Source organism: Pelobates fuscus, chromosome 1 (assembly GCF_036172605.1).
Source record: "Pelobates fuscus isolate aPelFus1 chromosome 1, aPelFus1.pri, whole genome shotgun sequence".
Lineage (NCBI taxonomy): Eukaryota > Metazoa > Chordata > Amphibia > Anura > Pelobatidae > Pelobates > Pelobates fuscus.
The window spans coordinates 318,553,473-318,571,360 of record NC_086317.1 but is presented as its reverse complement, the minus strand read 5'-3'; positions in this window follow the sequence as shown (position 1 = coordinate 318,571,360).

The following is a 17,888-nucleotide window of genomic DNA, read 5'->3' as shown; positions in this document are numbered from 1 at the left end:
ATGAAAAGTAATCACAGTGGGCATGATTTAAATCAGGGTTCACTTCATTAACTTAAAATGTGGCAGTGCATCAACAGCTCAAATAATGTAATTGTGTATCAATTTGTATTTTGATAGAAAACTGAATCCCTTGGCTTTGCATTGACATTGACATATTTTTCAGCAACCCTCGTTCCCCCAAATGACTTTTAGTAAATTGTAGATCATGCTAGCTTTAGTGTACCTATAATCTTAATTTTATTAATGACAGGAGGAGAATATTTGCTTAGGTCTCTCTTTACTAGAACTCCACAGCAGCACAGAGAAAATAATCAATCAGAAAAAAGTTAGGTACTATAAAACTCCCCTCCCCATACATCATTTCCTCTTTCAAGCTGCGACAAAAACAGAACAAAAGGCAGAAAATATAATGGAGGAAAAACGAAGTCCTAGATATAACAAATATAAAAACGTCCACCATCCGAGAAGAACTCTCAAACCACATAGCGTTGATGGACTGTAAGCTGAAACAGAATCGAACAGGTTGGTTAGCCAATGAAATGTACCGTATATACTCGAGTATAAGACGAGTTTTTCAGCACATTTTTTGTGCTGAAAAACTCCCACTCGTCTTATACTCGAGTGAGTGTCTGTATTATGGCAATTTTCATTGCCATAATACAGACTGGGGAGAGAGGGGGGCTGGCAGAGCTGTAACTTACCTTCACAGCAGCTCCTGTCAGCTCCCTTCTCTCTCCTCCGTCCGTGCAGCTCCCAGGTCGGCTTCCTCTGCAACTCTCGCGAGAGCCGCGGGGTCAGAGCGTTGCCACGGGTTACCGTGGCAACGCTCCGCGCGTCCGCGAGAGTTGCAGAGGAAACTGACCTGGGAGCTGCACGGACGGAGGAGAGAGAAGGGAGCTGACAGGAGCTGCTGTGAAGGTAAGTTACAGCTTCCTGACAGCCCCCCTCCTACAGCCCATCCACTGGACCACCAGGGAGTGAGAGCCCCCGTCCCTGGCCAGCTAACAGGCAGGGAGGGGGGACGAAAAAAAAAAAATATTAATAAAACAACTAATAAGAAAAAAAAATATTAAAATAATAATAACAAAAAATAATAATACAATTAATAATAAAATAAAAAAAATTACCTAAAAAAAAAACCAAAAAAAAATATTAAGATAATAATTAAATAATAATTAATAAAATGCCCAACCCCCACCAATGCTCTGCACACACACACACACACACACACACACACACTGCACTCACACATACACACTGCATTCATCATTCATTATATACACACTGCACTCATATACACACTGCACTCATATACACACTGCACTCATATACACACACTGCACTGCATTCATTATACACACTCATATACACACTGCACTCATATACACACACTGCACTCATACACACACTGCATACACACACTGCACTGCATTCATTATATACACACTGCATTCATACACACTGCACTCATACACACTGCACTCATACACACTGCACTCATACATACACACTGCACTGCATTCATTATACACACACTGCATACACACTGCACTCATACACACACACTGCACTCACACATACACACTGCATTCATCATTCATTATATACACACTGCACTCATATACACACTGCACTCATATACACACACTGCACTGCATTCATTATACACACTCATATACACACTGCACTCATATACACACTGCACTCATATACACACACTGCACTGCATTTATTATATACACACTGCATTCATACACACACTGCATTCATACACACACACTGCACTCATATACACACACTGCACTCATACATACACACTGCACTCATACACACACTGCACTGCATTCATTATACACACACTGCACTCATATACACACACTGCACTCCATTCATTATATACACACTGCACTCATACACACTGCATACACACACACTGCATTCATATACACACTGCATTCATTATATACACACGCTGTAAATAAATATTCAGTTAATATAATTTTTTTAGGATCTAATTTTATTTAGAAATTTACCAGTAGCTGCTTCATTTCCCACCCTAGTCTTATACTCGAGTCAATACGTTTTCCCAATTTTTTGGGGTAAAATTAGGGGCCTCGGCTTATATTCGGGTCGGCTTATACTCGAGTATATACGGTATGCTGAACAAAACATGTAGGCACCCAGTGAGATAACCAGAAAAACCATAACTTGCATAGATCCCAACCCTTACTTAGGAAAAAACAAACATAAGAATAAGTGAGAGGTAGCAGAGACAACAAGCAGAGTTGCATACCTACCTGATGAACCCAAACCATTAAAGTTAAACAAGGGCGGGCTAAGAACGGGAGGGAAATATTCGCCTCCTGTCATTAATAAAATTAAGATTATAGGTACACTAAAGCTAGCATAATCTACAATTTTATAACATGACAGGAGGCTTCATATTTGCTGTTTTAAAGCTCAGTCCACAAATCCAACGATGTTTGTTTCGCTGGTACCTGTTTCGGGAGAAAAACCAGAGCAAAACCCAAAAGGGTCTTCCAATTGCGAGAAGTGACAGCGGATGGGTCGATGAAGATGTCAGCTGACGCTGTCCCACTAATTTCTGAAAACAGTCAACCCGCCGATAGACCGTACGTGGGGATGAGACCCACTTCCCGGGAAGACAATCCATGACCTGCAAAGTGCCCGGGTCACCAGGTGATGTGGCCTTGCAGGAAAACCTCCAACCTCAAGTAATGCATCTGAGTCCACCACCAGCTCCGTAACATAACCGAACAGGGTCTTTTCGTTCCCTGATGACCTACCAGTTGAGTGGTCTCATCCGAGAATGAATCTACTATGCTGGCACGAGTGCGGGCAAAACTAGGCGTATACTAAGTGTTTTCAGTATTCCCACGAACTGCAGAACCTGCGACTGTGGTAGGCAAAGTACTCCCAAGTGGTGTCCAATCAGGGTTCCAAAACTGAATTTGTGTAGCGAAACGGTGGTCGACTACTCTGGGAGATTGTGAATCCTAAAAACTAAAATGATGGGAACGTAACTAGAAGTTGATATTTTTGTCCAAATGTTTAATCGCCAAGGAGTGAAAAGTGGTCCGAATTCAAGGGTAATTGGGACCTGCATAAACGGAGAAGAGTCGTCACATGCTGTAGCCACTTGGTGGACCACAAAGGAGCCGAAAGTGGTTTGAAGGGTTGGTTGGCTGGAGAAAACCGAATCGGTCTTGGTGAGTGGATCTGGGTCAGGATTTCCGTCCGTGAGACTGTTGACTGATTAGGGAGTGTGAAAATCCGAAAACCGCTTTTATGATCCCGCTCCAGTCCAGCCCAGCCCAATGTCCATGGCGGGACTTATGGTATACATATCACACCCAAGAAATGGTACAATAGAGTGAGGCATTTATGCCCCATATTCCTGACTGCCAGGGGAATGTCATCTCCAAGAATATGTCTTAGGCCAAGGGACCCAGGTATTTGGATTTGAGGTCTGAAGTCTAAGACTTCCTATGAAGGAATACCCACCATCGTCATCTCCTAGCGTTCTCTAACATGTAGATGAAATGTGAAGCCCCTTCGCTAAGGACAGCTGACTCCAGAGAATAAATCTATTGAAAAAAAGGGGGGCATAGCTTCGACCGTCCGAAGCAAGGGCTGTCCAGGTGGAGAACCTTGGGTAGTCCGATTCAAAACCGACACAGGCCCTGAGCCGTGCTCCAGCGGGAGCTTGCGTCCCGATTTGGTGATGTCTGTGTAGGATTCGACACCAAACAAGAGTTCCCCCATAGAATCCAAATAGTCCTCCATGACTGCACCTCAGTAGACGGATGAGAGAAAATCAAAAACTCGGGACAGCACCCGTGAGGGAACTCGTGTACAGAAGGAGGGCCCTTTATATCCAAATTGTGGTCTCCAGACACGTTCTCAGAGGAGTAGGGGTGGTCCTGCCACCTATCCCAGGACCGCCAAAAGTTAGTGAGCCCAAATCGGTCAGGACTCCTATCTTTTGACTAATGCATACGCTGTATCTGCAGACAGGGTTGTGGGACTTCCCCATTCCCGTCGTCCGAATAAGGGCAGTGCATGTCTGCACTATAAGGACCTCAATCACTTGCTACCCTTGATAGGGGAAAACTGTCTGGTCCGTGTGTCCAAAATGGTGCGTGAAAACCTAACCAGTGTGTGCTTGTTCGTTCAGCACAATGCCGCTCAAACCAAAAACCTACACCCCGTAATAGCCGGGGCTCACCCATTAGGCATTCCACCTCCAGGAGTAAATGCAACAGGGAAGTATAGGGTATTCATATGATGTACAGTTCCTGGGAGCTGTAGTTAGATCGCAAGTTCCAAACAGCCTCTACCCGTCCAAAAAGGCATCAGGGGGACGTGTAAATGAGGTGGGGAATCTCCCCCAGTAATACCTCAGTGAGCCTATCCCGATAGGTGGTATAGTGGCGTGGGTCCAGCAGACCAATCATAGGGGATGTAACAGTGAAAGCAAGGTTACATATGAACTCCCCCGCCCGATCAGGCAGCACCTCTGTAACGAAATAGTAGCCCAGTCGTTAGATTTAATGGAGGGGTTCTCTCCTCTTACCCGGTCACTATTAAGCAGCGACACCTCGTCATTTTGAATCAATAGTCATAGTATGTATAGCAAGAGCTGTAGCATCGGCGGTAAACCACGTCATGTAGCACAGGCCTCCAAAGCGAGTTGACTATAGGCGGCATGGCCCTCTATGAAGACAACGGGGTCCCATACTGGCATGCGTCCGTTGGGTGAATAAGGGTCGACAGTAGGCCAAATGACCCTGCTGGGTAGTGTTAAGTGATGTGTTCGCTCTCAAGGAGGGGGAGCAGAATCCAGTACTGTAAGAAACTGTCTTGCCAGCGGTAAACTGAGGAAACAGCATAAGTGCCCGTGTACAACAGGGGAGCTCAGTTGGGGATTGAGTGTATGAGAGAGCCGCACTCTCAAATAATGTACACTGTATCCGTGCCATAGTGAGAGGATCGCACTCTCTAATAATAAACTCAGGGTCTTTGTCAGTGTCTGGCTTCAAATATGAGAGCAGGACCCACTTCAAACCTGTAATATGCATCCCTATCATCCTCGGGCCGAGGTCAGGGAGGGTCGCGCCCCCTAATGGAATTTTTGTTCTGTATATCAGAAGCGGTCCCCTCTAGTCTTTTAAATAGTCTCACTTCGGGCTGAGGTAAAGAAAGGGCCGCACCCTCTTACCAAGCAAGCCAGAGTCCCTATCAGTCTCAGACTGATTGTAAGTGGAGAGCTTGTCGTCTAAAACCAGTCGAGTTGGGATGAGGTCCTGAGAGAGATTCCCCTGTGACCCTGAAATCACTCTCTGTCTCAGACACCTGAGAGGTGTACTCAGACTGCCATAGCTAGAGAAGGTTACAAATCTACAAACAGCCGCCTGGATCCCGTGCAAGTGCGCGGGATCCAGGATGGCCGCCGGTAGTCTGGGGAAACACTGGAGACATTCTCCGCGATCCGTGAGAGCCCGGGGAGCCGGAGGAGGCCAAGTCTGGCCTCTCGACGACCCGAGCGATAAGAAAATAGGAAGATACGAAACAAAGAAAACGACAACTAAAGTGTAGATAAAAGGCAAACGTAAACCCAACTGAAAGGGCCAGGAGCTAAACATGATGTAGAAATAACTACCTAGACCTAAGATGGATACCAGAAATTGCAGCTAAAGGATTAGTTGCCAAAAACAAGGAAGTACCTTGCACCCCTTGTTGTCGTCTGAGCACTGGTCCCTACATGTGCGAAATTCTTCTTGGAGACATGCCACTGCCAGGCTGGTGTAAACCGTGGTTGTGCGCCGGGGATATTCGTAGAAGCCTTGCCCCTCAGGGCATGAGGTTTAGGGCCTTCACCCTTTCAATCATACTTAGGTGCCCATATACTGGTGTCCTCTTGGGTATTATGGCAGCAGTGTTTGCCTGGACACCCACCTATCTCCTTTTCAAAAGTGGGTACTGGGCTTTCCACAGTGATATTCCCCCAGGCCTGTGGCCAAAAGGGGTTCGGGCACAGACTGACGTCAGCCTATTGATAGGGCACAGGTAGATTAGGCCAATCAATGGGGCACAGACATAGCAGGCCAATCAATGGGGCACAGATGGAGCTGGCCAATCAATGGGGCACAGACATAGCAGGCCAATCAATGGGGCACAGACATAGCAGGCCAATCAATGGGGCACAGACGGAGCTGGCCAATCAATGGGGCACAGATGGAGCTGGCCAATCAATGGGGCACAGACACAGCAGGCCAATCAAATTGGGCACAGACATAGCAGGCCAATCAAATGGGGCACAGACATAGCAGGCCAATCAATGGGGCACAGACATAGCAGGCCAATCAATGGGGCACAGACGGAGCTGGCCATACACAGGTGTTGTGTTCAGACAGCTGCAGGGGACCAATCTGCATGGGTAGAGTCCCCGATATATATTTGAATCCTGGGGTAATACGTGGAAATCAACCTCAATACCCAAGCCACATGGAAGTGTAAAAATGTGCTAATACCACTAAAATGGGGGAACTGGCAGTCCTTAAAAGGCTTGCAGCCACTGATCCCAGTCTATCCAGGCTGCCAGAACCGAGTATAGTACAGTTTATACAGAAACCTGAATGGGGTTGTTATGGTGAGTAATAGGCAAAAGGACAGATGCAGCAAGGCAGGAAAAACCTATAGAAGCCTTATCTGGCCTCTAAGAATACTGGTAACATCAGTTATATGTGTAGTCCTATCATGTAGTGCAGGCACAGTATCAACCCTATCACCTACTAAGCAAACCTGCTTCAGTAGGTCTGGCAGCAGATCCTGAGCACAGGCGGGGAAGGAACCCCGCACGTAGAGCTCCACTGAGGTAAGTAAATCCGGGGGAGGGGCGGCGAGCAAGTGCACCCTCCTCCACCTGGTCGGACACATGCGGTCCGGAGTCGGCCGCTGCATGCGGCCACGTGTGGAAGGAGATCCGGCCGTCGGGTACTCGTGTAAGATCACAAGTACCCAGAGACCGGCAGAAACACACACAGGACCGCTGGAGGAGACTCCGCGGTCCCAGAGCTCGGGGGTTGGAGGCGGCAAGCAGACTATCAGCCTCCAGAGAACCCCCAAGCGGCATTTACACAGCCCGACAAGAAAGTGCAAAATATATAAATAAAAACAGACAGAAATACAAACGGGAATATCTGGGAGATAGACAGGGTGGGTGGGGGGAAAGGGTATAGTAAAAGGCACAAAGACCCCCCTGAAATAGAATTCACTAACAGATGGGCAATCAATGATGCATAAAGTTACAGATAAATAGTAAATTCCCAGACAGATTAAATATAAATACTGAACATCAATAAATCAATCCCATAGCAGATATCACAGAGAAAAGCATGGGAAATAAAAATCATAAGAAAAACATGATTAATTTAAATCATAAATAAATCCCAAATGATTTAAATGTAGTATATATCATAAGTAAAAACACAATAGCTATAAATCATAAATAAATCATAATAAATCCCAAAGCCACCAACTAGAAGCAGGAGGCAGTGGTACTCTGACCTGTACTGACTGCGGAGCAGCAAAGAAAGAGGAAATGATGTATGGGGAGGGGAGTTTTATAGTACCTAACTTTTTTCTGATTGATTATTTTCTCTGTGCTGCTGTGGAGTTCTAGTAAAGAGAGACTTAAGCAAATATGAAGCCTCCTGTCATGTTATAAAATTGTTTTCCTTTGGTTCTGCTATATAACCAAATTGTTTAATTTGTTTAAAGTTTAGTTATTAACCCTCTCATTATCTACATTGTATGGAACTCGGCATGCTTTAGCTATGTGATAACTAATAACAGTTAGAGCAGATATTTTCTAGTTCTGTAGTCATTGATTTTTTCACGCTCTGTACAGATTCAGGCTTGGACATGCCCCAAATCTTCTTTGAGATATTTATAGTAAACCTGATTGTACCCATTGTGATTTTCAGCAAGTCTGCAGTTCTTTCTAGAGTATATGCTGCAGACTGGGAGTTTGAGATTATGTAATACAATGTGACCCATTTAAATGTATTCCAGACAGACAGAGGGACTGACAGACTGATGGGTAGATAGAGGATCTAAAATAGACGAAACTGGCACTCTTGAATATACTTAAGCCTATCATTTAATCCTTTCCTTTAGGCAAGGAACAGAGGTAGGACACATATATCCTGTGGCAACAAAAGACAAGATTGAAAATGACAGATTTTAAAATATAAACATATAAATGAAAATAAAACTGCAAATAAATACAAAACTGTGTTAGAGTATTTTAATGTAAACCATACAACTGAACTAGGTTATGTAAATTCAAGTAGTCAATCTATGTGTTGGTATAGATATGTAATATACTGAGACAACACAAGCAACTGAACCAAGTTATTTTAACATATGAAAAAAAACAAAAGTCAAAAAGTAAATAAAAAAAATAGAATATTAATTTAACAGGGCAGTGTCTGACTTCTGGTGTGAATTTACGCACTTGGTTAGAGCTCTGTGGTAAATGGTACTTTCAAGATCAATAATTATCACAAAACCCCACTTAAAAGCTGGCCACCTTGGTGTCTGTCTCATGATTGTAGGAGGCCATAAACCCAAATGCCACTTAACACTGGCCACATCTTTAAGAGCTGTAATGGCAAGGGTCTCACGGTGAGGGATGACATGCCTCCCTTGGAGTCTAACCCACTCACCAGACAAGACATCAGAGCATTTCTGAAAGAAATCAAAGCCTATATGGGGGGTGAATTTAATAAATATCTGACCCCAAATAAAAAGGGCCTAGAGGACCTCAGTAACCGAACGTACGTTGTTGAGAAGAAAATGGAGAAAATCATCTCATCTGTGAATACACACGAAGACGCCATAGCCACTATGCATGATCAAATCCGTTCCCTCAAGGATTTACAAAAAGACCAGAGCAACCGCTCATGCTGCAATAATGTCCGCATTTGGGGTCTCCCTAAAACAGTTGGACCTGCTTCCTGCCAAATTGCAAGAGGCGTTTAGCAGCCTTTTACCGAATGTAGCGACTTCTGACCTCTGACCTCATGGATAGGGTTCACAGGGCCTCCGTATTCCAATAACTTCTACAATGCAGTCAATGCAGCCAGGATGCACATCAAGGAGCTCCTAATGAAGGAAGCACGAAAAACCCCACTTATAGTTGATGACCTCCAGGTGCAATTGTTTCAGGGCATTTCACCCACCACACACCAAAAACAGTGTGCCCTTTGACCCAGGCCCTAGCCCAACACAAGATCAGGTACACTTAGGGCCACCTAGTTAAAATGATCGTCCTGAAGGAAAACAAATTAGTGAAACTACACAAGATCTCTATGACCCAAGGCTTTGAATCCCAACTGGGACTACCTTCTCTCATACTAGAGACACCCAGCCAGCACCATCGTACAGGTCTGATAGCCCAAATGTCATCGGAGCCCCTGAGGAAATCACAGAAATCCTAAAGGAAGACCCATGCCAATTTAGAAAAATATCTGAACAACAGCCTCCCACTACAAAGAGCTTCATTCTTGCTTGCAAGCTGTGAGACGTAGTGGGACTATGAGTGGAATCTGAGGACACTTTCTGAAGGGATGGATGTGGAGTCCATGAAAGTATCTAGTGTGGTTTTAGATCCCCCCTAGAACCAATATGCCCTCAGTGAAATGTTCCACCTGAGGAGAATCTTACGTAAGTTGTTGCATCGTTTCCTTTTGGGGAGATATAAGTTGGCTAATGTAACCATAGTCGGACCGATGAGACCTTTTAACAGGAGAAACCATCATTACTCATCAGAGATGTGTGCTTTGTAAGTAAAGGGGAGAGTTGCTGCCAGTAGGATGGCCACCCAGAGGGACATAGACTCAATGTAATTGCTAAAGTAGCTTGTGTGATATCTTCAGTTTCTTAGGGATGGCGCTACATCATCGAGGAAGTGGGTCTGTTGTATGAAAGCCACATCTGCTTTTAATCTATGAAACTCCTCCAGAGCCAAAGAGTACTTTTCTGAGGTGTTAAGTCCCCTAGCATTTAATGTAACAATTCGTAGGGTAGTCATGTCCTGCACTATGAAATATAAAGGGTACAGAGATAGCCTATTAATCACAGGCAGCAAGTACAAATCAAACAATCAAAACTATATACAATCAAAGAAATTAAAGCAATAGCACCAGCAATATATTTTGGTACAATATATCAGAAAGGGTAATAATCCAACGGTGTCTATGCCTTTAAGGGTTTGACCCTAAGGGAAGTATCAAATGACAACACTGAGTGGGGGGAGGGGTTAAAGAGGGTACTGGAAAACAGGTTACATAGAAAGGGAGAAGGAATGGAGGCAAGCTACGTAGTACATGGAGGAAGGAAAGGTGTGTATGAGAGGGTGGGTTCTGAGGCCGATATGAGTGTGAGTAAGTGTCTTTCTGAGCCCATAATCACAAATGTAGTTGAGAATTAAAGGGTTGTGAGGCTCAGTTGTGAGCCTTTAAGATTGGGCATAAAGGGAATGAGAATGTGCATCAGGAAAGGCAGATCATAGTCATGGCCAGCATTAGTCTAAGAGGGGTTAATTTTCTTTACATTTATTTTCTCTCCCTTCTTCCTCTCCCCCCTTCCCAACCTCTATCTAAATACCCTGCAGAAGGAGTCCCACAGGAGTGTAAGACAGGAAAGGATAACATGTTCACCAGGGAATGACCCACCTGAATATGTCGGTGGTCATCTCATGAGATGGGCATTAGCAGAGAAACAAGGCGGGTGGCGGGGCAGGGGAGGAAGTATAAGTCAGCAGAAACACAGGGTATTGAAGTAGCAATAAATCAGCAAACGAAAGTTAGTCAAAGTAAAGTTAAACAAGAATGCGTAATACCAACATGTAGGTTATGATACTCTAAAGAGAAACATCTGACCTAAGTCCATCTTGGAAGGGTCAGAACTAGTGATGTCGCGAACATAATATTTTTGGTTCGCGAACGGCGAACGCGAACTTCCGCAAATGTTTGCGAACGGGCGAACCGGGCGAACCGCCATAGACTTCAATGGGCAGGCGAATTTTAAAACCTACAGGGACTCTTTCTGGCCACAATAGTGATGGAAAAGTTGTTTCAAGGGGACTAACACCTGGACTGTGGCATGCCGAAGGGGGATCCATGGCAAAACTCCCATTGAAAATTACATAGTTGAGGCAGAGTCTGGTTTTAATCCATAAAGGGAATAAATCACCTAACATTCCTAAATTGTTTGGAATAACGTGCTTTAAAACATCAGGTATGATGTTGTATCGATCAGGTAGTGTAAGGGATACGCCCGCTTCACAGTGACAGACCAAACTCCCCGTTTAACGCACCGCAAACAACCGCAAACAGTCCATTTGCACAACCGCAAACTCCCCATTTGCACAAGGTTGGATACCAAGCTAGCCATGTCCCGTTCCTTGTCCTCACTGATGTTATTGAAGGTCTCTTCCTCCACCCAGCCACGTACAACACCAAGGGTTCCCGAAAGGTGACAACAAGCCCCCTGGGACGCCTGCTGTGTTTGGTCTTCCACCTCCTCAAAGCCACCTTCCTCCTCTGACTCCTCTTCTTCAGACTCCTCTCTCTGCGTTGCCTCTCTCTGCATTATTATAAGGTGTGTTAAGTAGTACTATTCCTATCAGTTTAATCCCTGTTATGTCCCCTATCAGGGGACGTGTATATAAGGCATCGATTTTAGGAAGTGGGAGATGGAAAAAGATGCTTGGTCGGTCCTCCTACTTCAAATTTGGGGCACTGCGCGTGCAAGCTAATGTGCCACCAGATAGGAGTGGTGTGTTAAGTAGTACTATTCTTATCAGTTTAATCCCTGTTACGTCCCCTATCAGGGGACGTGTATATAAGGCATCGATTTTAGGAAGCGGGAGATGGAAAAAGATGCTTGGTCGGTCCTCCTACTTCAAATTTGGGGCACTGCGCGTGCAATCTAATGTGCCACCAGATAGGAGTGGTGTGTTAAGTAGCACTATTCTTATCAGTTTAATCCCTGTTACGTCCCCTATCAGGGAACGTGTAAATGAGGCATCGATTTTAGGAAGCGGGAGATGGAAAAAGATGCTTGGTCGGTCCTCCTACTTCAATTTCGGAGCACTGCGCGTGCAATCTAATGTGCCACCAGATAGGAGTGGTGTGTTAAGTAGTCCCCCTCATCAGGCCTTTTTTAGTCGAATGTATCGCCCACTGTCAGTCCCTTCGGGATCCATCCCTCATTCATCTTAATAAAGGTGAGGTAATCTAGACTTTTTTGACCTAGGCGACTTCTCTTCTCAGTGACAATACCTCCTGCTCCACTGAAGGTCCTTTCTGACAGGACACTTGAAGCGGGGAAGGCCAGAAGTTCTATCGCAAATTGGGATAGCTCAGGCCACAGGTCAAGCCTGCACACCCAGTAGTCAAGGGGTTCATCGCCTCCATCAACAACACATCTGTAAAGCGTCCTGTCCTTGCCGGCGTGGTCGTGGGAGGAAGAGGATTACTTTCACCTCTTCCCCTGTTAGATTCCCGTTGTGCTGTGACATCACCCTTATACGCTGTGTAAAGCATACTTTTAATTGATTTTGGAACTGCTGCATCCTTTCTGACTTGCCGTAATTCGGTAACATTTCAGGCACTTTCTGCTTATACCGGGGGTCTAGTAGCGTGGACACCCAGTACAGGTCGTTCTCCTTCAGCCTTTTTATACGAGGGTCCATCAACAGGCACGACAGCATGAAAGACCCCATTTGCACAAGGTTGGATGCCGAGCTACTTATGTCCTGTTCCTCGTCCTCAGTGATCTCTCTGAAGGTATGTTCTTCCCCCCAGCCACGTACAACACCCCGGGTACCAGATAGGTGACAACGAGCACCCTGGGATGCCTGTTGTGGTTGGTCTTCCTCCTCCTCCTTAAAGCCACATTCCTCCTCTGACTCCTCTTCCTCACAATCCTCTTCCAGCGTTGCCGCAGGTCCAGCAAGCGATGCTGATAAGGCTGTTTCTGGTGGTGATGGTGACCACAACTTTTCCTCTTCACACTCATCTACGGCCTGATTCAGCACTCTTCGCAGGGCACGCTCCAGGAAGAAAACAAATGGTATGATGTCGCTGATGGTGCCTTCGGTGCGACTGACTAGGTTTGTCACCTCCTCAAAAGGACGCATGAGCCTACAGGCATTGCGCATGAGCGTCCAGTAACGTGGCAAAAACATTCCCATCTCCGCAGAGGCTGTCCTAGCACCCCTGTCATACAAATACTTGTTAATGGCTTTTTCTTGTTGGAGCAGGCGGTCGAACATTAGGAGTGTTGAATTCCAACGTGTCGGGCTGTCGCAAATCAAGCGCCTCACTGGCATGTATTTCGCCACTGGATATCGGAAAAGTGCGCCATGGCCATGTAGGAAAGCCTGAAATGGCCACACACCTCCCTGGCCTGCTTAAGGACGTCCTGTAAGCCTGGGTACTTATGCACAAAGCATTGTACGATCAGATTACACACATGTGCCATCCACGGCACATATGTCAACTTGCCCAAATGCAATGCCGCCAACAAATTTATTCGGTTGTCACAAACCACTTTGCCAATCTCCAGTTGGTGCGGAGTCAGCCACTGATCCACCAGTGCGTTCAGGGCGGACAGGAGTGCTGGTCCGGTGTGACTCTCTGCTTTCAGGCAAGTCAACCCCAAGACGCGTGACACTGCCGTATCCGGGATGTGGAACAGTACCTGGGGAGCTGGGGGGGTGCCGTTGATGTGGAGCAAGACGCAGCAGCAGAAGAGGACTCAGCCGAGGAGGTTATGGAAGAGGATGGAGTAGGAGGAGTAGAGGAGGTGGCAGCAGGCCTGCCTGCAAGTCGTGTCGGTGTCACCAACTCCTCTGCAGAGCCACGCATTCCATGCTTGGCAGCCATCAGCAAGTTTACCCAATGCGCAGTGTAGGTGATATACCTCCCCTGACCATGCTTTGCAGACCAGGTATCAGTGGTCAGATGGACCCTTGCCCCAACACTGTGTGCCAGACATGCCATTACTTCCTTTTGCACAATCGAGTACAGGTTGGGGATTGCCTTTTGTGCAAAGAAATTTCGGCCGGGTACCTTCCACTGCGGTGTCCCAATAGCTAAAACATTTTTGAACGCCTCAGACTCCACCAGCTTGTATGGTAAAAGCTGGCGGGCGAAGAGTTCAGTCAAGCCAGCTGTCAGACGCCGGGCAAGGGGGTGACTTTGTGACATTGGTTTCTTACGCTCAAACATGTCCTTGACAGACACCTGACTGTGGGCAGATGAGCAGGAACTTCTCAAGGCGAGAGACGGAGGGGCGGATGGTTGAGAGGGGGCAAGGAGGACAGCAGTGGTTAACGTGGCTGAAAATGCTGTACCAGGAGGAGGATGGCGGCTTTGAGTTTGTGTGCTGCTTGTACGCATGTGTTGATCCCATAGGCGTTTGTGATGTGCGATCATGTGCCTTCGCAAAGCAGTTGTACCTAGGTGGGTGTTGGACTTCCCACGACTCAGTTTCTTTTGGCACAGGATGCAAATGGCATCGCTGTTGTCAGAGGCAGACACACAAAAAAATGGCACACTGCTGAGCTCTGCAATGACGGCATTCTGGTGGTTGCAACAGCATGTGTTGATTGGCGTGCTGTCTGGCTGACCCCGGGTGCCGATGCATGCTGTCTGACTGTGCCACTAGCTCCTTGCGACGACCTCCCCCTGGTTCCAACTCGTCTCCTCCTCCTCCTCTCTGTCTCCCAATCTGAACTTTCCCCGTTCTTCTTCTTTTCTAGCGGGCACCCATGTGACATCCACGGATGCATCGTCATCATCAACCGCTTCACTTGTATCTGACAACTCAGAAAAGGAAGCAGCAGTGGGTACAACATCATCATCATCACACCGTACGTGTGTAATGCTGCCTGACTGAGACATATCCCTGTTATCTACATCCTCTGGCAATAATGGTTGTGCATCACTCATTTCTTCCAACTGATGTGTAAATAACTCCTCTGACATACCAAGTGAAGCGGCTGTGGTGCTAGTGTTGGTGGTGGCGGCAGGCGGGCGAGTGGTAACTTGAGAGGTGCCCGAAGCTAAGCTGGAGGAGGATGGTGTGTCGAGGTTCCGAGCGGAAGCTGTAGAAGATTGGGTGTCCTGTGTTAGCCAGTCAACTATGTCCTCAGAACTTTTCAAGTTCAGGGTACGTGGCCTCTGAACACTGGGCATTATTCTAGGCCAAAGGGAATCACAGAACCATGACCACGATGGCCCCTGCAGGGTGGCCTGCCTCTGCCTGTCATTTTTTTTTTCAATTAGTGTTACTATGCGTGCAAGCTACTTTGACAACAGGTATGAGTGGCACTGGTGTGACACTGTGCCCTGGCAGGCCCTGAAACGCACACTCGTGAAGGAAACTGACTGCTATAATATTACAGTCCAAAAAGTTTATTTTTTATTAAATGCAAGCTATTGGGACACCAGATATGAGTGAGTGGAGGCACTGGGCAGGCCCTGAAACGCACACTAGTGAAGGAAACTGACTGCTATTATATTACAGTCAAAAAAGTTTAGTTTTTTTTAAATGCAAGCTATTGTGACACCAGATATGAGTGGTGGCACTGGGCAAGTGGGCACAGTAAACAGAGAAACGGATGATGAATAGGGTAGGTGCAATAATTCACATAACCATATGTAAAATACTGACAAGAACCCTATACATAGCCTACCTCAAAGCTGCAAAATAGGGGATAACCCAGAAAAGATACACAGAAAAGGAGACCCTTGAAACAAGGGGATCCTGAGGAGCAACTTTGAACACGGAAAAGGCACTTGAATGCCTGGTAACAGGAAAGAGAGAAAGAGTAGTGGGAGAGTGAGCAGGTAAAAATGACCTATGCCGTACCCCCAACTTCCTTAATAAACCATACTTGGACAGAATATAAAAATAAAACGAAGGAACCTCCAAAAACCTCTCCAATAGCTACCTAGTATAGTATTGCCTGTGAAGGCAATCACCTAAACTAAGGCAAACACGCTAAATACCTGATACCATAAGCAAACCAAAAAAGGCCACCTAATAAAAAACTATAAAGGTGCTACCTAAGTAAAGTGTAAGACAAACATATAAAGTGAGGAAAACGCTCGACGCGCGTTTCAGCGTGGATACACGCCGTCGTCAGGAGCTAGTCAACCACTGTGTGCTCCCAAGCTTCTTAAATACCTGACATATCGTAGCCGAACAGCCTACAGCTGATCGGAGCAAATTGGAGGGGCGTGTGTGGATGCCGTTCTATCCCGCCTCCTAAGCCACGTCATAGCCAGCCTGTGGCTGTACATTGGTGGTTGAGTGGGTCAATCAAAGGTGAGCCCACGGAGGATCCGCCTCTCCTAGTTACAGCACACTTTCGGCGGTGGTCATAGGCTAAACGACCCATCCGTCGGGTGTGGGCGGAGAGGGAGGAGGGATACAATTACTGGCAAGCTGTTCGCCGTGTGTCTTCTAATACTGGGCAAACAAGTGGGAATGTGAAGCACCGTCTGGAGGGCGGGGCTTAACATCGCTCACTATAGACCGGTCCGTGGGAAATATACACCAAAGTAGCATACCACATGTACACCTTATGAGGTGTTTAGCGAGGGCTAATGTGTGGATCCCTTGCCAGTGCCCATGGGTAGAAGATCAAAGTGATTTCGGCATATCCCCGAAATTGGAGTTTAATAAAGCATACACTGCAAAGCCAACTCTATATATCCTCTGTCCAGACAAATTATGCTGATGCTTAATAAGGATTAAAAAGTCAACCCCATATGCTGCAAACATAGGACAGAGGAAAAGAGAGGGGCTATTAGTTGGATTGCGTTCAATAACGATCCGAATTTAAAGGGATAGTCAGAGAGGAATGCTATATTAGTCAGGCAGGGCTATCGATTACACACAGTGTTGTTCCAAAGAACAAAAGACAAAAAACAAAAAAACTTTATTATTTACATAAATACACAATTGCACAATCAGCAAATTAGGAATTAAAAATAGTCAGAAAAAGGTGACCAGCCTATAACCCGTGGATGTTAGGTACCCTATAAATTATAAAAATGACGTAAATGAGAACCCTTCGTTGAGTCCTTTGGGGGAGATTGTTTTTAATTTATAAATCCAATAGGACTCCCTTTGTCTCAGTTTACGGTCCCAATCACCTTTACGTTGGGTCTGAGGTATTAATTCTATACCCATAAAACGTAGCCTGCTAGATGAGTTGGCGTGATGTATCTTCAGATGTCTAGAGATAGGGGTTTCCAATCTCCTTCTGACAGAATTCACATGCTCCCTAATGCGGAATTTGAAGGGGCGGAAAGTCTTCCCAACATATTTAATTCCGCATGAGCACGTCAGAAGGTAGATGACCCCCTCCGTACGACAGTTAAAGAAAGATTGTACGCAATGGGAATCTTGATTGGAACTGTCTGAGAACATCTTAGTTTCTTTGGGTATGAATTGACATGCGCTACAGTGTCCGCACCTATACGTGCCTTTAGGGAGATATGGTTTGGCTGGATTGCCAATTGGTCCGAGATGGCTAGGTACCAATAGGTCCCTTATGTTTTTTCCCCTCCGAGCCGTGACTGACGGAAAGGGGGGGACCACCGATTTTAACTGTTCATCTGCCGTCAGGATTGGCCAGTATCTGCCGAGAATTGACAGCATGGTGTGCCAGCCTGCATCAAAGGTTCCAATACACCGGATTTGGTGACTACTTATTGGACTGTTGTCTTTAAGTAGATCACTTCTATCGGACTGCAAGGCCCTTGAGTAAGCCCTTT